Raw genomic sequence first — 21,110 nt, forward strand, 5'->3', positions numbered from 1 at the left:
CTCTGGTATATGAGTATTCCCCTAGATCCCTCCACTCCCCCCCCCCCAAATATATTTTTCTGAAGAAAAAGAAACAACTCAGACCACACTGAAAAAAAGCCATAAAGATTTATGAAATAAAACACAAAAACACATACTACATCATTTGCTTCGGAAGCATATTTAGTCCTCAAAACAGAAAACAGTACACACACAGTCCACGATTAAAAGTTTGCAATTCATCTACTAACTAGTTATGCCCATCATTTTACTGTATCTGCCCTAGTTACCAGTACACCATTACAGAAGAACGGTCAGACCAAGGGTCCATCCAGCCAAGTATCCTGTCTTCCGACAGTGGCCAATGCCAGATGCTTCAGAGAGAATGAACAGAACAGGTAATCACCAAGTGATCCATCCCCTGTCGCCCATTGCCAGCTTCTGGCAAACAGAGCTGTCTCAGCATACAGCCTACCACCATATTTTGGACTACCCAATCCAATGTGTGTTAAAAACCACACGTGACTGAAGCTGAGCTGGGTGGGCAGGTCTTTTAAAAATTTACAACACCCTCAATGCAACTGTCCTGTCTTTTGTGATTTTCCTTAAACAATTCCCCATCATTTTATGTAATCAATTGAGGCCTCTTCCAAACACACACATTTGGGGTTGAAATTTAGATCTGCAATTGTAATTGCTAATAAACAAGGAACAAAAACTCAGGATTATTGCTCAGTTTCTTCTTCTGTTCAAATTTCACTTTAATGGACCTTTTATAATTAGGATCAGTCAACTTGCAGGTACTCGGCATGGAAGAACCCTCAAAGGAAGGAAAATGGCATGTCATCTTCCTCTGCTTGTACCGGTGAGGGCCTGCCAGACAGAGAGGTATCCTGACCCAGGAAGCTTCTATCCAGGCCCCGGTCCTGACTTGCTGGGAAAGTCACCTGCATGTCCCTGCCAAAGAAAGCCAGGTGGGGGAACCACTTGGTATAAGAGGTGTCCATTAATGGAGTTCCTCCTAATGCAGATACGAGGTGGCTTGTCTGTGTAGCATCCAGGAGCATGAAGACTTCACTGACAGGATGCATATGGAATGTCTGGGATGGAGGAGGCTAGCCGACTACATGTGAAAAAAGCAGATTCAGAGAAGCCCTGCTCTGCAGGGAGGAGACTGGCTGCTTGCCACCTTGGGTCCCCTGTCCATTGAGATCAAGAACCAGTATGCTATACTAGTAACAGGAGTTGAGGAGCAGACCCCAATGGTTGAAGAAGAGGAACCACTTGCTCCCCAAACCAGGGAGACTCATGAACAGTAGACATAGGGTGGTGGTCGTGGTGGTGGTTGGGGATCTCCTTCTGCGGGGGATGGAGGCATCCAGCTACCGACCAGAGATGATATTCTGCCTACGTGGAGCCCGCACCCGAGATGTTACTGAAAGGTTGCTGAGGCTCATCTATCCCTCTGACCGCTACCCCATGCTGCTCATCGATGTGGGCACTAATGGTACTGCCGGGTATGACCCTGAGCAGATTAGAAATGACTACAGAGCTTTGGGAGCAAGGGTGAAGGAGTTGGGGTGGCAGGCTGAGTGCTCGCCCATCCTCCCAGTTGAGGGTAAGGACAGGGACGTGTGCAACCTGGAGATAAATGCATGGCTGCATAGATACAGAAGGGGAGGGCAGCATGGCCTTGCAGTGGAAGAAGTTAGATACAGGGAATGTGCAGAAATTTAGGACATAAGACAGCAACTGTCTACATCATGCTAAAAAGCCATTCTTCCTTTTGAAAAGGTAGAGGAGTTTTATTTCATATATTACTAACCTGATTCCTTCTTTGAAAAAATAACAAATTTTTAGATAAGGAGAATGGAGGCCTATCTTATGAGAGGAGACTGAAAGAGCTTGTCTTGTTTAGTCTAGCAAAAAGAAGGCTAAGAGAGGATATGATTGATCTCTATAAATACATAAGCAGGGTAAATACCAGTGAGAGTGAAGAGCTATTTAAGCTTAAGGACAATGCCTGCCATTACATTACCATATAAGAGACTGTCAAACAAAGAGGGGGTGATTCCTTCTTAAACCTCTCTCCGTGAAAAGGGAGGTTCTTAAAATGAAAGCCTTACTTAATACTTCATCTGTTTTTTCTTTATTTTAATAAAAGGTTACAAGAATTTTTAATGGTGTATTTGCCATGGTGTTAAGCAGGTCTCTGTATACCAAACCTTATTTAACATTGTTTAATGTGGGACAGTAACTGGGTTATGTCAACACCTTTAGCCAGTTTATTCCATCGAAATTAGAACAGCAGCTCTCAAACATTTACAACTAGTTCTTTTGGAAGTGTGTTATATTTTCTAGTCAAGCAAAAAAACCCTGATGTTTGGAAAAAGATTTTGCATTGAGGTTTATATTTGCATTTTTGTTTGTTTTGTTTTAAGTTCAGCCACACACAGTTATTTGTTGTGACTTGTAACAATGTGAGGAATCTGTTTGTAAAATTTACTAATTCTGGTTGATATTTTGAAGTTGTTCTTATGAAAAGCACTGTATTGTAGAATGCCTCTATGTCTATTCACCACTGTTGACAAGCCTGTAAGCACACCTGTCCCAGACTAGATATAGCGAAGAGTAGTTAACCTTAATGACTGTAGTCTGACCAGTCAGTAGTATGCTAAAGTTGGTTGGATTGGGGAGAAGCCACTTCCTTCAGCTTGTCTGTATGGGGTTCAGATTTGGAGAGTGAAAAATTACTAGCAGCAGGCCAAAGGAACCAGTTATTGTAGGGTTACCATACGTCCGGATTTTCCCGGACATGTCCGGCTTTTTGGGCTCCAAATCCCCATCCGGGGGGAAATCCCAAAAAGCCGGACATGTCCGGGAAAATCGGGACATGCGGGCCCGCGGTCGGCCGGCTCGGGGGCTCGGGGACCGGCCGGGCCGGGGGCCGGTGGTCGGCCGGGCCGGGGGCTCGGCCGGGCCGGGGGCTCGGGGGCCGGCGGTCGGCCAGGTCGGGGGCCGGCGGCTCAGGGGCTTGGGGGCCGGCGGGTCGGCGGTTTGGGGGCCGGCGGGTTGGGGGCCAGCGGTTGGCCGGACCGGGGGCTCGGGGGCTGGCGGGTCGCGGGCTCGGGGGCTGGCGGTCGGCCAGGCCGGGGGCCGGCGGTTGGTTGGGCCGGCGGCTCAGGGGCCGGCAGCTCGGGGGCTCGGGGACCGGCGGTCGGCCGGGCCGGGGGCTTGGGGGCCGGGGGCCCGGGGGCTGGCGGGTCAGCAGTTCGGGGGCCGGCGGGTCAGGGGCCGGGGGTCGGCTGGGCCGGGGGCTCGGGGGCCGGCAGTCGGCTGGGCCGGGGGCCGGCGGTCGGTCGGGCCGGCGGCTCGGGGGCCGGCAGCTCGGGGGCTGGCGGTCGGCCGGGGGCCGGCAGTCAGTCGGGCCGGGCTGGGGGCTTGGGGGCTGGCGGCTCGGGGGCTCGGGGGCCGGCGGGTCGGGGGCTTGGGGGCTGGCGGGTCAGCAGTTCGGGGGCCGGCGGGTCAGGGGCCGGCGGTCGGCTGGGCCGGGGGCTCGGGGGCCGGTGGTCGGCCGGGCTGGGGGCCGGCAGTCGGTCGGGCCGGCGGCTCGGGGGCTTGGGGGCCGGCGGCTCGGGGGTCGGGGGCTCAGGGGCCGGGGGCTCGGGGGCCGGGGGCTCGGGGGCCGGCAGTCGGCCGGGCCGGTGGCTCGGGGGCCGGTGGCTCGGCGGTCGGGGTTGCTCGGCCGGGGGCCGGCAGTGCTGGGCGGGCGGACCCAGGCTGGAGACGCACCTCCTTCCTTCCCCCCCCGGCCCCCTCCTTACCTGCTTCAGGCTTCCCGCGAATCAAATATTCGTGGGAAGCAGAGGAGGGGGCGGAGTTGGGGCGGGGACTTTGGGGAAGGGGCGGAGTTGGGGCGGGGCTGGGGGCGGGGCCGTGGGCCCGTGGAGTGTCCTCCTTTAGGAGGCTCAAAATATGGTAACCCTAAGTTATTGAGATACATAAACTTGAGGGACTTGAAGCCACTCAGGTATCTTGGGGCAGGAGAGCTGCACAGACAGGCATGCTTTTGTAGCAGGGGAGTTTTGCAGCAGGTTTAGCTGTGGGACTAACCAAGGTCAAAGCAAGCTGACTGGGGGTGGGGGATGGGAAGAGAGCTGGAATGATGGAAATGACAAGCCATGTGCTGCAGGTAAAGGACGGCCCCAGAAGACTCTGACCTCCAGCCCAAAGAATGCTCTGGAGCGGTGAGGAAAATAAGTCAGGGAAATACATGTAGGGTTTACTATTTTTGTATAGATCTCTGTATTTCTCATATAACTAAGTAAGAGAAATTGTGATTCAGAATCCTCTTGTCTATTGTATGTGACACCTATCACATGCCCTTGAAGAGTTAATGGGTAGGCCCAGAACACCCACACAACTGGAGTTCTGGGGGAAAGTGTATTGAAGGTACAAGGGAACCTGAGGGGTCAGCACAGGTAACGGGCTAAACAGTTGGACTGGGACGTCCCAACTCTCAGGAAGGAGTGCTAGACAGATGATGTGTGTGTGACAGGAACCCAAAAACAGGGGCAGTACAGTAACTCCTCACTTAACGCAGTTATGTTCCTGAAAATGCAACTTTAAGCGAAACGATGTTAAGCGAATCCAATTTCCCCATAAGAATTAATGTAAATGAGGGGGTTAGGTTCCAGGGAATTTTTTTTTCCCACCAGACAAAAAGATTATATATTATACATACACACACATATATACACACACACAGTATAAGTTTTAAACAAACAATTTAATACTGGTATACAGTGATGATGATTGTGAAGCTTGGTTGAGGTGGAGGAGTCAGAGAGTGGAATATTTCCCAGGAAATGCCTTACTGCTAAATGATGAACTAGCAATTGGCCGAGCCCTCAAGGGTTAACACTCACACTCTACAAGGCAGCAGGAATGGAGGGAGGGGAGACAGCATCGCAGACAGACAGAGACAGAGACACACACTGTGTGTGAGAGAGGGAGAGATGTGCATTTCCCCTTTAAGTACACTGCCTTGTTAATTAGATTAGCTTGCTGAGACCGCAGCTGCTGTCAGCAAGCTCCCTCCATCCTGACACACCCTGTCGTGTGTCCCCCCTGCTCTGTGGAAGATGGAGTAAGCGGGGTGCAGGAGCAGGGGAGGGGGACACCCTGACATTAGCCGCCCTCTTCCTCTCTCCGCCCCCGCCCCCACTCACAGCAAGCAGAAGTCTTGGGGAACAGCTCCAAGGCAGAGGGGAGGAGCAGCTCATGGCAGTGGGGGGAGGGGCAGCTGCTGCACAGGGAACTTAGGGGCGCGGGGAGCTGATGGGGGGCTGCCGGTCCACCCTGGTTCCAAGACCCCACCAGCTAGCTGCAACGGGCTACTCTTCCTACAAGCAGTGGACAAAGCAGGTGGCTGCCAAACGACATTAGAAGGGAGCATTGTGCAACTTTAAACGAGCATGTTCCTTAATTGATCAGCAACGAAACAACGTTAAACAGGACGACTTTAAGTGAGGAGTTACTGTACCTGGATTCAGTTCAAACTCCAGGGTTTTAAAAACACACACGACCTAATCTGGTGAGTAGCCAAGAAGGGCACTTGTCTAGATCTGCGACATGACATCAAACAGAGAATTTGGGCTATATAAATAGTTTCTAAACCAATCAGCTACAGTTAGACTAAACTTCTCTAAATCAACTCCTGGTAAGAAGAGAAAAAGCCTTGTGATGCCTTCTTCAAACCATTAAAGAGCAAAGGACAGCTGAAATTCAATTATGTTATAGCATTTAAGCCTCTTTTCCTAGATTAAAGCTTTGAATGCAAGGAAGGTCTATTAAGACTCACAGCACTACATGAAATGATCCAATACTGTATTTAGGATAACTGTAACCTACAGTAACAATAAAGATACCAAGTGAGACACAACATAAAGATTCAGAAGTATCAAATCCCTTAGGAATGTATGTTCAGCTGCCAGATGAATGGCATGAGTCACATGACAAATTGTTCTTAGTGTTATATAAATATTGCGAGGTGCTTGCAGTATGATTTTGGATCCAATCCAAATAAAAATATGCATGGCCTTTTGAAACTTGTAAGCCCCAGAAGGCCATGTATGTTGGTTCAGCAGTGGACAAACCTCCCTGAGGATAAGGTCTGTCCATTGCTAAAGGGCAGACGTGGGGCAGTAAAGTGAAAACAAAAGACAGGTCAGACTAGTGAGCTGCAGTACAGGAAAAGTGGTGCTCAGGAAGAACCTCATACCTCATTTACGGGCTTCATCTCAACTCCCTATGCTGAACTTGTCTGCTTCCCTATCAACAGGGACTCCACAGCCCAAGAGATCGAAAGGTCCTAGAGGGAAACAGAACGGGGGGGTGGGGGAGGGAGTGCCTTTTGCTTCAATGGTGGCCTGGAACAGGTCTCTTTTCCACAATCCAGGGAGGTGTTGGGCCACCTCTATCTCATTTAACACCATTGTTTTTGAGGGAGATGTGAAGCTGACAGACCAGCTCAAACCAACGGCCAATTCGCTTGTGTATGAATATCAAAAAAGTGTTAAGTGTATTAATATGTATTCAGGCAAATTCAATTGTCAATAACGTTCAAAACATATGGTAGTTGTATTGTTTTCACTTGTCTATATCCTGTTTCTATTACATGACATTTACATTATGCATGCCCTAGTAATTAAATAACCCTAGATCAAAAGGTATGTTAATGTAAGAGTATATTCAGTTGTTAAAACTAATGGAATGTTACTTGTATTGTTTTTACTTATCTATTTCTATTATAAGTAAGACTAAGTTTATGTCACAGAGGTCACAGAAATCACAGAGGCTGTGACTTCCAAAGGCCTCCATGACATTTTCTGCTTCAGCCCCTGGGGCTGCAGCCAGCGGGTCCCTGAAAGGTTTGCAGTGGCAGGCGACAGCCTCCTCAGGGTCTCCCTGCAGGGTTCCAGCGACAGCCTCCTCAGGGGGCCCTCCTCAGGGTTCCAGCGACTGGGGACAGCCGAGCGGGGAAACCCTGCAGCTCCCAGCCACCACGGTGGCAGGGGAAATCATGGAGCCGCAGGAGCAAAAGTCACAGACAAGTCACAGCTTCTGTGAATTTTTGTTTATTGCCCATGACCTGTCCGTGACTTTTACTAAAAATAGCCATGATAAAATCCTTAGCCTTAATTATGATATAATGGCAGGCATTTATATTATGTATATCACTGTAACTAAAATACCCATCAAATGCAATTGGAGCCTTGGAAATATGAATGAAGAACAGTGCTAACTTCAAAGCAAAGACCACTGTGTTCAACAATGGGAATTCACAGACTCAGTTTGCATTTCATACTCATCATCAAAGGAAAGCCCACAGGGGTAAGGATATTGTTCAGATTATTTTCTGGAGAAGAAGCTATAAATACGGATTTAAAGGATGGTCCTGTATCTCTGGACTGTTTGGATTCTAACAGGGTAGAATAACTGAACAAGAAGATGGAGATTCCCAGAATTACTCTGGGTACTGCTGAAAAGACCTTTGGGAAACTGGCAAATTACTATCTCTCTGCTATCATTTTGGACTTACAAACTTTGACTCACCTGATATTATATTTTACCTGCTTTAGTCTCTCAATGACTCTCATTCTCTTTCTTAGCTAATAAATCTTTAGTTAGTTTACTAGAGAATTGGCTGCCAGCATTGTCTTTGATGTGAGATCCAAAGTACCAATTGATTTGAGATAACTGGCTGAATCTTTGGGATTAGGAGTAACCTGATGTAGTGTGACCATTATCACTAAATTCAGTTTGTCTGGGTGGCAGGATAGGCTGAGGTGCGTAAGGGGACTGTCTGTGGCTCCATGGTAAAACTGATAAAGTGATACAGGAGGAGTGCACATTTGTTACTGGCTTGGTGAAATGTAATAATAAAATATAAACGCCAGTTTGGAATGTCTGCCCTTGTTTTCTGACAGTCTTCCCTGAGATAGACACTCACAATTGTGAGCCATTCCAGACAGCCGAACAAGAGGGATAGAATGTACGTGTGCGCTGTTCTTGCATGTTTCCCTAGACTGCTAGGGAAAGCCGTTTTAGGGCCTTTAAAGCACCAGAAGAGAAGCTGAGTAACAGGAGAATGTACCAACAGTGTCTGGGGAGAGTGGAAGTTTGTGCTGGACAAAGGGGAAGTTCTGTATTGAAAGAAGAGGAAAAGTTATGATTGCGAAAGAAGAAGAGGCAAAGTAACAGGGATGATAGAAGTAGTTTTATTGAGTGAGGTAAGGCAGATAATAGAATATAGAGATACACTGATTTATTATGAAGTGTTGGAAAACACTGTAAATGTAAGAAGTTGTTAGTTTAATGACAGAATTAGAAACCACTCTCTAGCTGAAATCCCAACAGTGAACAACTAATGCCCACCTGAGATTTATACAGAGATACTTTGTCTACTGACGGGCTTCAACTGACATTTACTGTCTATTGGCCAGTTGGGAGGAAGTACTTAGCATCAGAAAGATACTGAAGCAGCTCTGGTTGTCCAGCCTCCCCAAATTGTCACAACAGAGAATTTCAGGTATTTCCACCAATCCCTAGGACACATGATGCAGCAAGCAGAACCATTGGGAGCAGCGGTTTCTTAAAAGGCTTAGCTTTAGTTAATATCATTGCATTTTTATTACTAAGAATCAGATATTTCTGCAGATTAGAATTTGTTTTGCTTTTAACTCCTTAATATTACCACCATGTGTGGAGGGTGGGATTGGCCTGCACCAACAACACTGCACCATCACTACATAAGGTATATTATATTGCTCTATTTAGGTCCCCTCCAGCCTCCGCCCCCTCCCCCCAAAAAAGAAGTCACTGAGCTCTTTTGGATTCGTACAGATATTAAATCAGGGCTGTAAAGCCCCTTTAATATACCATGCTCAATGACAGTCACTGAAAAGGCAGCGTACACCCTGTGTAGTGCATCCTCAAGTCGTGTCATTACCACACGTTGATATACCTCATTATACTTTTAACTGTTTGGACGACATTACTAGCTATTCTCTCCCTTGACAACCCCCAAGTTGTTTGTTCTACTTTCTTCCCAAAAAGTGTAATGTTAACATTTCAAAATTGTAGTGGGGGCTTTTTCGTATAGCCATACACAACCTTTGCATCACTTCCTGCTTGAAAGGAGAGGCTGAGCACACTGCCACAATACAAAGACAACAGTTGCATCAGAACTGATCGTATTCCAAATGAGCCACTGAAAATGGAAAACCTTAATATTCTTTTGTTTTCCTCTTTTACCCATTAATTTTTCATTCCAATCACCATTCCTAGTTACAATAACCCCCATTCCCTCAGCAACTGTATGAGCCAAACCAATGCAGAGTCCTCTAGCAACAGAAACTACTGACAGCTAACTATTATTACTGCAGGAAAGTGAAGGCTAACATGATAAGAAACATTAAAATGGTATTTCTGACAGTGACTTTATACTGCCAATTAGATTTTTTCAAAAAAGTCCCTCAATATCACCATGCACTGTAATACATTTTTGTATAACAAAGCTGACTCCTGGGTTGTATTTGATTAGTAAGGGCTGGTACTTTAGTCAGGCATCCCACTCAGGTACAGTCGGCAGGAGCACATAACTGGGAAATGCTTGCTTATTTGCTCTTGGTGGGGAGGCTGCTTGCCAATCAGTTTGTGTAGATGGAAAAACAGCAGGTATTAAAAGCCATGGGTTATTTATAGAATTTCCTTTCAACTACTTGTTTGATGCACTTTCTTGCAGTGTAACAATGGAAATTCTTCCCTTCTGAAACTGTTCTATGGATTCATATGCACAAGCAACATTAACTTTGATGTTTCCTGCCTTGAATACAAATTTAGTTTTTATATAATATCAGGCATATTAGGGGAGTTAGAAAGTGCTCATTCTCCTTTCCAGCAAGAGGGGAAGAGATTTCGAGTTTATCAGACACCTACTAGATAGAGCAATATGATAGGACAGCACTATGGTAGGAGGAATCCTAGTATCTTAACATTGCTTAGTGGCAGTGGGAAGAGTGAAGAGAATTAATCTTGTGGTTAGAGCACTGGACTGGGACTCAAGAGGTCTGGGTTTAGTTCCCATACAGCCACTCATCACTTAAAGTTGTCCCAGTTAACGTAGATCAGCAATCTAATAATGAACAATTAGAGAATATACTTGTTTGAAGTTGCACAATGTTCCATTGTAAGGTTGTTTAGCTTGCCCCATTCTGCCCGCCTGGTGCTCCTGCCGTGGAGCGTGGTCTGGGGCTTGCCTGCTTCCCAGCTGGAATGCCGGGTGGGTGGAGTGGGGTAAGCCCACATCCCAACCCTGCACCCCAGCAGGAGTGCTGGGTGGGAGGAGCGGGGCAAGCCCCCGCGCCCCGACCTCACTACGCCCCTGCCTCAACCAAGCTTCACAATCATCACTGGTGAGTACAGTATTGAATTGTTTGTTTAAAATTATTTAAATCTTATATTGTGTAAGTATACATAGTCTTATGTCTGGAAAAAAAAATTCCCTGGAACCTAGCCCCTCCCCCCCCCCATTTACATTAATTCTTATGGGGAAATTGGATTCGCTTAACATCATTTCACTTAAAGTAGCATTTTTCAGGAACATAACTACAACGTTAAGTGAGGAGTTACTGTATTGTCAGTTTTCTTGTGTAACTGTGGGCAAGCTACTTAATCTCTGTGCCTGGGTTCCTCATCTGTAAAACGGGGATAATATTTCCCCACTCTTTGTCTTGTCTATTTAGATTAGAAATTTTGGGGGAAAGGGACTGTTTTTTACTGTGTGTATGTTCGGCACTTAGCACATCGAAGCCCCAATTTAATTGGGGGCTTTAAGTATTGTTGTAATACATATAATAGCTCTCATCTGGACATTGGCTCCCATATATTTTATATTGGTCAACATTTTCACAGCATGATCCACCTCTCAATAGATTATCTTGTATATCACCCTTCTACCTTCATGATCACTAGGGCCACCTCTCCTCCCATCGGTGATCAAATAGCAGCAGTGACGTAACTACATCAGTTGCTTACATACCAAAGTAGTCTTATGAAATGTTTGATGTATTAGGCTTCTTTTACTGTGAGTTAGTAGTTGGAAACAAGAGTCAGTTGTACATGATCAGCCAGCTCTCTATAGACAGACACTTTGGAAGCTGCTGGGCTTGTAGGTTTAGTCCTCTGGATGTTACAGTAGGTGTCCGGGGAAGAGTGTCCCTAGATATTTAAGTGCACGAAAAAGGACTGATGAAATACATTAGATAAATATAGTATTGAATTAATAAGTTGAAGGAAGAATGGAGAGAACACACTATAGAGAGATTACATAAACATGAGAACAAAAGGCAAAATAAAAGGAAAGATGACAGTGACGACTGCAGAGGAAAAAGAAAGATACATTCTGACCTATACAGTAAAGGAGAGAAATGGAGCCAGGAAGGGAAAGATGTTAGGATAGCAGTGGAAGAGCCAAAGTTAATAAACAAACATTAAATAGGAAGTTCACTGACAGAAGTAAATACAGTACAAAATTTGGTGAAAATGGTTTCTTTCCTTGGCTTGGGAGTCATGACATCGCACTTACTTGTATCTATTAGCCAGGATGAAAGGTAAGTTTTCCAAGCCCAATTTTTCTCAGTTTACTATATTTGTTTGCCCTATTGTAGCCAACTTAGCTGCTGCAATACATATCTGGTTAATTAAAAGGAAGACATCTGATAGGACAGGAACTACCACATATTGAATATTTGGTTGCCCAAAACAAGTACTTCCTTTTTATCACATGCACTTTTTCTACATTATTCCAAGGATGAGGCAGAGCAATGCTGAGAATCAGTCAAGTCACAGCTTTTATGGTTACATCTACCTATCTGCCTTGATAGAGGCTTAATTAATTAATGCTTGTCAAGTGCTTTAGAATTCCTAGGTATTATTCTACTACAGCAGAATCTCAGAATGTGTGTGTGTGTAGGTTTTTATATTTATCTATCTATATAAATAAAAAACTACTAAAAGAATAAAGGAAAAGTTAAAAAAAAGATTTGACAAGGTAAGGAAATTGTTTCTGTGCTTGTTTCATTTAAATTAGGATGGTTAAATGCAACATTTTTCTTCTGCATAGTAAAGTTTCAAATTTGTATTAAGTCAATGTTCAGTTGTAAATTTTTGAAGGAACAACCATAACACTTTGTTCAGAGTTATGAACAATGTCCATTTCCAAGGTGTTCGTAACTCTGAGGTTCTTCAGTCATTGTTTAAGAAGTCGCCATAATTGTTCATCTTCTGCTGCAGCTGCCCTAAATGCTGGAGACAAGTACAAAGTGCTTGTACATAAAGCGCAATTATGCAAAAGAAAAACACCTAAACTAAACCACATATCTACTTAGGTGTAAAATTTTATACATGTGAGATCAAGGAAATAACTTCATATTCCAAAAGCTTATACAGTAAGTAACTCCTCGCTTAATGTTGCAGTTATGTTCCTGAAAAATGCTACTTTAAGCGAAACGATGTTAAGTGAATCCAATTTCCCCATAAGAATTAATGTAAATAGGGTGGGGTTGGTTCCAGGGAAATTCTTTTCGCCAGACACACACACACACACACACACACAGTATAAGTTTTAAACAAACAATTTAATCCTGTACACAGCAATGATGATTGTGAAGCTTGGTTAAGGTGGTGGAGTCAGAGGGTGGGATATTTCCTAAAAAATGCCTTACTGCTAAATGATGAACTAGCACTCGGCTGAGCCCTCAAGGGTTAACACATTGTTGCTAATGTATCCTCACACTACAAGGCAGCACAAATGGAGGGAAGAGACACAGCATGGCAAAGAGATACAGACACAGACACACACACACACCATGTGTCTGAGAGAGAGACACGCATTGCCCCTTTAAGTACACTGACCCTACTCTAAGTATACTGCAGTGGCTGCCAGCAAACTCCCTCCATCCTGAGACCTGTCGTATTCCCCACCCCTGGCTCTGTGGAGATGGGGTACAGGAGCAGGTGGACACCCTGATATTAGCACCCCTCTTCCTGTCTTCTCCCCACGCCCCCGCACAGCAAAAGGATGCTCCCAGGAGCAGCTCCAAGGCAGAGGGCAGGAGCAGCACACGGCAGTGGAGGGAGGGACAGCTGAACTGCCCGGCAATTGATAGCCTGCTGGGTGGCTGCCGCACAGGGAATTTAGGGGAGCTGATAGGTGGGCTGCTGGTCCATCCTGGTTCCAAGCCCCGACCAGCTAGCTCCAACAGGCTGCTCTTTCAGCAAGAAAGCATCTGGTGGCCCAGATTTGACCCGCAATCCACCTATTGACTACCCCTGGACTCAACAGAACAAATTCTGCCAGAATCACCTTGGACTACTCACTCAAATTCTCTGTCTCAGTTTGCCTGTCTTGGGGGAGAAAAAAGAAAAAAAAAAAGGAAAAATACTTCTGCGACCCAGGAAGCATTTCAATGCCAACTGGCAGAGGGCCCACCTTACCATAATTCTCATCCGGTCTCACTCTCATTGCGTTGATTTGCTGTTGTCATAATCTGGATCTAAAAGGTGTCGTGTTAGGGGTCTTATGCAAACTGGAATACACTAGTCATTATTATTGTGTGATGTATGTACAGGTGATGCATAAAGAATCATACATGCGTGCTGGAAATATGTTCCTAAAATGTGTTTGGCAGACAGTGCCTATGCACAGACTATCCTAGACAAAGGAATGTTGTTTCACAGGCCTGACTGTGTATCCAATGTAAATTAAGGAAGGTGATACCAAAGACAATGAAAAGCACATTTACAGGCAAGGTAATCATAACCATCAGGTGAGCATGTGAGGAATGATGACCACTTAAACTAAGATGGGTGATGGAGATTGCACCCACCGGATGCCTCGTGAAACAAGGACAATGTATTTGACAATGTAACCCAAGGCAAAAAGCCATTTTGGTATCTATCACTGAGGGGACAGCACCCTTCAAGCCTATGAAAGTTGGGCCCCCTGGTCTGGAGAACTAAGGATGCTAATAATTTCATGTAAATAAGCAAACTGCTTAGGCAAAGATCGTAACTTGCTAGAATTAAGTTTTAGTCACTAGAAAACGTGGTTTGTTTTATCTCTTACACTCTTACTTGAAATCACTTACACCAGTGTTTTGTTATTTTTTTAAATTATTATTCTTACAAAGCCATCTCACTATGGTGTATTAAGCTGAAGTGTGGATCTCCAACCAAAATAACAGGGTGGCGTATATTCTGTCTCTTTGGAGACAATGAACTTGATAGCTTCTAAGAGGGTCCAGTGAGAAGGACTGGACACCGCAGGGGAGACTATTTGGGGGAGACTTGGGATTGGAATGGATGTTGGTTCACTTGGCAAGGAATAACAAGGCTGGTGGAAGGCACGGTGAGCCCATTGTGCGGTGAGCATGTTGATGGTGTCAGGACTTTGAGACAAAGCTACACAGCACAGAACCCACCCAGGATTACAGGGCAGGTAGTAACACAACTGGTCTGGATGAAAGTGTCCCAAAGTGTAACATCCCTTCTGCCTGCTATTGTTGAACATTGTAAATACTCTAGGACAGGAACTGCTATCTTCTACATTGCTAATTAACTTGACAATCTAGAAGACAAAATTCTTTTTAAAAATAAATAAGTGATAAGTCACTGAAACATCTAAAAATAGTAGTAGTTACCTTAGATCAGTGGTCTCCAAACTTTTTACGCCCAAGATCACTTTTTGAATTTAAGGGCAACCCAGGATCTATTCCGCCCCTTTCCCAAAGCCCCACCCCGCTCACTCCATCCCTACCTCTCTCCGTCACTCACTGTCTCCCAACCTCACACACTTTCCCTGGGCTGGGGCAGGGGGTTGGGGTTCAAGAGGGGGTGTGGGCTCTGGGCTGAGCCTGGGGTAGGGGCTTCGTGTGCAGGAGGGGGTGCAGGCTCTGGGCTTGGGCCAAGGGGTTCGCAGTGTGGGAGGGGGCTCTGGGCTGAACCTAGAACAGGAGGTTGGGGTACAGGAGTGAGTGGGGGGTGCAAGCTCTGGGAAGGAGTTTGGGTGCAGGATGGGGCTCTGGGCTGGGGCAAAGTGTTGGGGTGTAGGAGGGGATATGGGGTGCTGGCTCTGGGAGGGGACTCAGGGCTGGGGGTGCAAAAGAGGGTTTGGGGTGCTAGCTCCAGAAGGAGGTTGGGGTGCAGGCTCCCGCCATGGGGCACTTACCACGGCAGCTCCCGGGTGGCGGCACAGCGGGGCTAAGGCAGGCTCCCTGCCTGCCCCGGCCCCACTCAGGCACATTGGCACCTCCTCCCCATCATGAGCCGGGCCACCTCCCCACCCTGCCAGCCAGTAGTGCACCACATGGCCACGCTGCTCTCAGAAGGGGCCAACAAGAAAAGTGAAGGTCCATTACTTAGCAGGAAAGGAGAGTTTATAATGGAGGACACCAAGAAGGCAGAGGTGTTTAATTCCTATTTTGCTTCCTTCTTCACCAAAAAGATTAACGGTGACCGGATACTAAACACAATTAATATTAACAACAAGGGGAAAGGAACACAAGTCATAATAGGGAAAGAACAGATTAAAAACTATTTAGATTCATAGATTCCATGGCTGGAAGGGACCATTGTGATCATCTAATCTGACCTCCTATGTAATATAGGCCATAGAACTTCCCCAAAATAATTGCTAGAGCATATATTTTAGAAAAGCCTTCAATCTTTATTTAAAAAATATCAGTGATGAATACTCCACCACAACCCTTGGTAAATTGTTCCAAGACAAGTTAGATGTATTCAAGTTGACAGGGGCTGACAAAATTAAGCTTGGGAAACTTAAAGAACTAGCTGAGGCAATCATCGAGAACTCATGGAAAACAGGTGAAGTCCCAGATGATGGGAGAATGGCACCTATCTAAGGGGGGAAACAAAGAGGACCTGAGGAATTATTGATCAGTCAGCATAACTTTGATACCTGGACAGATACTGGAACAAGTTATTAAATAGTCACTTTGTAAGCATCTAGAGGATTATAGGGGAAGCTGTAGACTTGATTTTCACACTATCACATATGACATTGTCTACACAAAACAAAAACTAGGGGTCACCTAATGAAATTAATAGACAGCAGGTTTAAAACAAAAAAGTAAGTACTTCTTCACACAAAACACAGTCAACCAGTGGAACTTATTGCTAGGGGATGCTATGAAGGCCAAAAGTGTAACTGGGTTCAAAAAAGAATTAGATAAGTTCCTGGAGAATAGCTTCATCAATAGTCAAGATGGTTAGGGCCGGAACCCCATGCTCTGGATGTCCCCAAGCCTCCGACTGCCAGATGTTGGGACTGGATGACAGGAGACAGATCACTCAATAATTGCCCTGTTCTGTTCATTCCCTCTGAAGCATCTGCCATTGGCCACTGTTGCAAGACAGGACACTGGGCTAGATGGACCATTGGTATGGCCATTATGTTAGATGAAATTACTAAGGTAGATGCACAACTGGTTAAAAGACCATGCTCAAAAAGCAGTTATCAATGCTTTGCTGTCAAACTGGGAGGGTGTATCTAGTGCGGTCTTGCAGGGGTCAGTCCTGGGTCTGGTACTATTCAATATTTTCATTAATGACATGGATGATGGAGTGGAGAGAATGCTTATAAAACTTGAAGATGACAGTAAACAGGATTTCAAGCACGGAGGATAGGATTAAATTCAAAATGGCTGAATAAATTGGATAATTGGGCTGTAATCAACAAGATGAAATTCAACAAAGACAAGTGCAAAGTACTATAATTAGGGAGGAAAAAAATCCACTGCTGAAATAAAAGAGGGGGAATAACTGGCTAGGCAGAAAAGGCTTTGGTGGTTATAGTGGATCACAAATTGAACACAAGTCAACAACATGACGCAGTTGCAAAAAAGGTTAATATTCTGGAGGTGTATTAACAAGAGTGCCACATGTAAGACATGGGCGGTAATTATTCAACTCTGCTCGGTGCTGGTGAGGCCTCAGCTGGAGTACTGTGTCCAGTATTGGGCACCACACTAAGAAAGTTGTGGACAAACTGGAGAGAGTCCAGAGAGCAGCAGTAAGATTTAGATTTAGAAAACCTGACCTCTCAGGAAAGGTTTAAAAAACCTGGTTATGTTTAGTCTTGAGGGGAAAAAAAAAGACTGAGGGGCAAAATTGATAGCATTTAAGTATGTTAAAGGTTCTTACAAAAAGGATGGTGATCAATTGTTCTCCATGTCCACTGAAGGTAGGACAAGAAGTAATTAGCTTAATCTGTAACAAGGGAGATTTGGGTTAAATATTAGGAAAATCTTTCTAACTTTAAGCATAGTTAAGCACTGGAATAGGCTTACAAGGGAGGTTGTGGAATTCAAAACATTGAAGGTTTCTGAGCATTGTTTGGACAAACACCCACCAGGGATGGTCTACCTTGGTTATGCCTCAGCATAGAGAGTTGGACTAAATGACCTCTCGAGATCCCTTCCAGTCCTACAGTTCTATGATTATACAAAAATATAGTATCAGACACCTGACCCAGAAGCCACATTACATCACTTGAGCTCTGTGGCCCATATCCAGACACTCCAGAATCAAAGCCTTCTTTAAACCAATAAATATATTAAGTTCTCCAATTGACATGGTGGGAAGGAAACCTGTGAAACAGGAAATGATTGTACACGGAAGAATGACTGTCTTCCTAAATCGGCAAAGAGACAGCCTGAAACAAAAGCTGCAAGAGGGGTGGTCCCTTCTATCCCTCTTTATTTAACTGGGGTGTAAAGTCTGCACCCTCGTCATTACTGTAGTTTACAAGTCAACATTCACTATGCAACAACTGATACCAGAGTTTGCGGGCGGCACAGGGAAGGAGACCGGAACAAAGCCCAAGACACTCAATAACGAACAGTGGTGGCAACTAAACACCTCGAGATCACATGCTCCCTTGTCTCTCCGCCCAAGACCCCTGGCTACGCCAGTTGGAGCCCTGCTGTGGGCCAGGGACCTAAGCACACCCACTAGTCCATGGGCTGTGCTTGGCACAGGGGTCCCCGGGCTGGCACTAGGGATGCTGAGCAGGTGTGTGTGTGTGGGGGGGGGGGGCGGACTCCCAGCCCAACAATGGCACGTTCACCGCTACATCGAGCTGCCTAAAGGCAGCAGCCGTTAGAGGCTAGTAAGGGACCAGCAACCCCCCCGCTCCGGAAGAGACAGGCCTGGGGGCTGAACGGGGCACGCGAACCGTGCGCCCCAGCCACCGGACCCGGAAGAAGAGCCCGAGGCAGCGAGTGAGCGACGGTCACGGAACCGGGGTGAGGGCTGCGCGCGCAGCGCGTTCTCTAACTCACCTGCCCAGAAGGGAGGGGGCTCCGGAGGGCGCAAGGCAGCTCGAGCCGAGGGGGGCGCGCGCTGCCGCACCCAGAGCCGCTTCCCTCTCCGAGCGCGAGCGCCCCTCATTCAAAGCTAGGCGCGCGCTCCAGCGCCGCTGCCATAGCCCCCCGTGCCCGCCACCTCGGCCTCCTGTCCCCTGAGACTGTCCCGCCCCTTCCGGCCACGCCCCTTCCCCAGCCTCCTCCAACCGGCGCGAGCTGAAGGCGGGGACACTGCTCGGAGAAGGAGGCGGGGCAGGAGATGGTATTGAAGGACCCCTGGCCTGAGGCCCTAACTCACCCTGGGCAGCTCGCGAGCTGCCTGACACGCACCGCCTGGGGACAACAGGCGCGTGCCGCCGCCATGCGCGCCCCACGTGGGGAGGCATAGGGGCGGGTCGAGCTTGGACCTACTCTCGCTGCGCCTCAGTGGCAGGCTGGGAGCGGAGCCAGCCTCTTTATCGCCCAGTGGCTGCTACGTAACGGGGCTGGGGGGGGGGGGGAGGGGTTGGAGGCTGGAAGTGGCCGCGCGAGCGCTGCTCCCCCAGGGCGCGTCGAGGAGGGACCCAGCGTTCAGCCCAGTTCGCTCTTGTGCCCCCACGTGTGCTGGGCCCTGCGCTACCCGTCACCGCCCGCGCCGGGCTTGGCCGCCACGGCTGCGCGGAGCTGAGCTGTCCCGTGTGAAGTGTGCCAGTTCGAGCAGCGCAGCACAGCTCCCTCGTATGAGCGCATCCGCAGTGGTGCTGGGCCCGGGGTGGTTCGTCGCCCTCTGTTTAAGGAAACCGGCTGCTGCCTCCGCTCTGGGAATTGAACAAGTTTGACTTGGGGTGTAAGAGCGGTGTGTAAACTTACATGAAAATCGAGGCATGTTCCCAGGCTGCCTGCTAGCCATTTCCCATTAATAGGAATAAACATGAAGTCACTAAACATTACCCTAGTCAGAAACCTAAATTTCTGCAGTAGGTGCCTTTAACGGTCTCACCACATCCAGCATTAGAGCTTGCTGCTGTCTCAGTGTCCTCACTCACAGATCTCAGATCCATCCCATGTACTTGTGCAAGTCACAAATATCCCGTCCCTGATCTATGGTATTAAAAGTTTAACAAAACAGATGTTCCACGACCTGACTCTGAATCTTGTGTTCAATCAAAGCCACTGTCACAGGACACCAGTCTGTTGCAGTACTCAAACTTTTTTTTTCCCTGCGGACCACTTGAAAATTGTAGAGGGTCTCAGCAAACCACTTAATGATCTTTCCAAATGTTTGTACTGTTAGCTAACTATTGTAACTACTCTGCGCTAGTTAGGCCTCAACTGGAGTATTGTGTCCAGTTCTGGGCATCGCATTTCAAGAAAGATGTGGAGAAATTGGAGAGGGTCCAGAGAAGAGCAACAAGAATGATGTAAGGTATTGAGAACATAACCTATGAAGGAAGGCTGAAAGAATTGGGTTTGTTTAGTTTGGAAAAGAGAAGACTGAGAGGGGACATGATAGCAGTTTTCAGGTATCTAAAAGGGTGTCATAAGGAGGAGGGAGAAAACTTATTCACCTTAGCCTCTAAGGGTAGAACAAGAAGCAATGGGCTTAAACTGCAGCAAGGGAGGTTTAGGTTGGACATTAGGAAAAAGTTCCTAACTGTCAGGGTGGTTAAACACTGGAATAAATTGCCTAGGGAGGTTGTGGAATCTCCATCTCTGGAGATATTTAAGACTAGGTTAGATAAATGTCTATCAGGGATGGTCTAGACAGTATTTGGTCCTGCCATGAGGGCAGGGGACTGGACTCGATGACCTCTTGAGGTCCCTTCCAGTCCTAGAATCTATGAATAAAGCACTCTGGTCTATTGCACCCTGCCAGACTGAGCAGTCTAGTAGAAGGGGTGGACTATCTCCCACTTTCAGTGGAAGTCCCAGCCTAGTACCCTAAATAAGCACAAGTATCAACTCCTTTCAACACTCATTTGCACTGTGTAGTGCAGGCTTCTTCCATCTACACATATTGCTCATGGCTACTTCATTTGCTCTAAAGGGATTTTGCTCCTGGCAGCCTCCTACAGGTAGCTCCAGTGCAGTTGGTATAGGGCTCCTTACCAACCCCATCACAGATACCTTTCATTTCCTTACAACTCTATCTCTCACCACAGCTAAATGGAATAGGCTACTTTTTATAGAAAGCACTACTTCCCCCACCCACCTCAACCCTACCATCACATGATGCCTGGTCACCTGCCACAACCACTATCTCAAACCCTGAAGGTGAAAAACTAAGCACAAGAAGTCTGAGCCCAATTTCCCTTAAAAGGCTACCTCACCTTCTGACAGAGAAAATTGATGTAGAACCTAAAATGAAATTTTGTTGAACTTTTTATTCTGTGCTTTTCATTTCTCACCTGTACTTCCTTTTTAAGGACAGCTATCAGGTATCTTTAACAGATGTTTCCACTAGCTATAATTAGTTGATATATATATAATTGCTTTTTTGAGTAAGTTTTTCATGAAGCAAACTCCACATTTGGTTAATCCACTTGGTTGTAGGCATCTAGACTTACATTTATTATGTTGAAATTCTTAATTTTTTAGTACAGTCTAAGAATGGAACGGTGCTCTTTTTCCATTATTGCATTCCTCTGAATTCCATGACATGCTTAAATGTTTTGATTAATAGGATGGACTGACTCACATACT

At 46.5% G+C, this 21,110-nt stretch overlaps 1 protein-coding gene across 3 annotated transcripts in view; it reads right to left on the reverse strand.

Moving 5' to 3' along the window:
* Positions 1–18,592, reverse strand: part of EBAG9 (estrogen receptor binding site associated antigen 9) — a 44,934-nt gene extending 26,342 nt beyond the window's left edge. For 2 of the 3 annotated variants that reach the window (XM_054020250.1, XM_054020249.1), the window contains exon 1: positions 18,405–18,592. The gene's annotated coding sequence lies outside the window, so the exon portion shown is untranslated. The remainder of the gene's footprint in view (positions 1–18,404) is intronic. The other variant, XM_054020252.1, reaches the window with a different exon arrangement.
* Positions 18,593–21,110: the final 2,518 nt, after the last annotated feature.

The sequence above is a fragment of the Malaclemys terrapin genome, chromosome 2 (genome assembly GCF_027887155.1).
Source record: "Malaclemys terrapin pileata isolate rMalTer1 chromosome 2, rMalTer1.hap1, whole genome shotgun sequence".
In the NCBI taxonomy this organism is placed as follows: domain Eukaryota; kingdom Metazoa; phylum Chordata; order Testudines; family Emydidae; genus Malaclemys; species Malaclemys terrapin.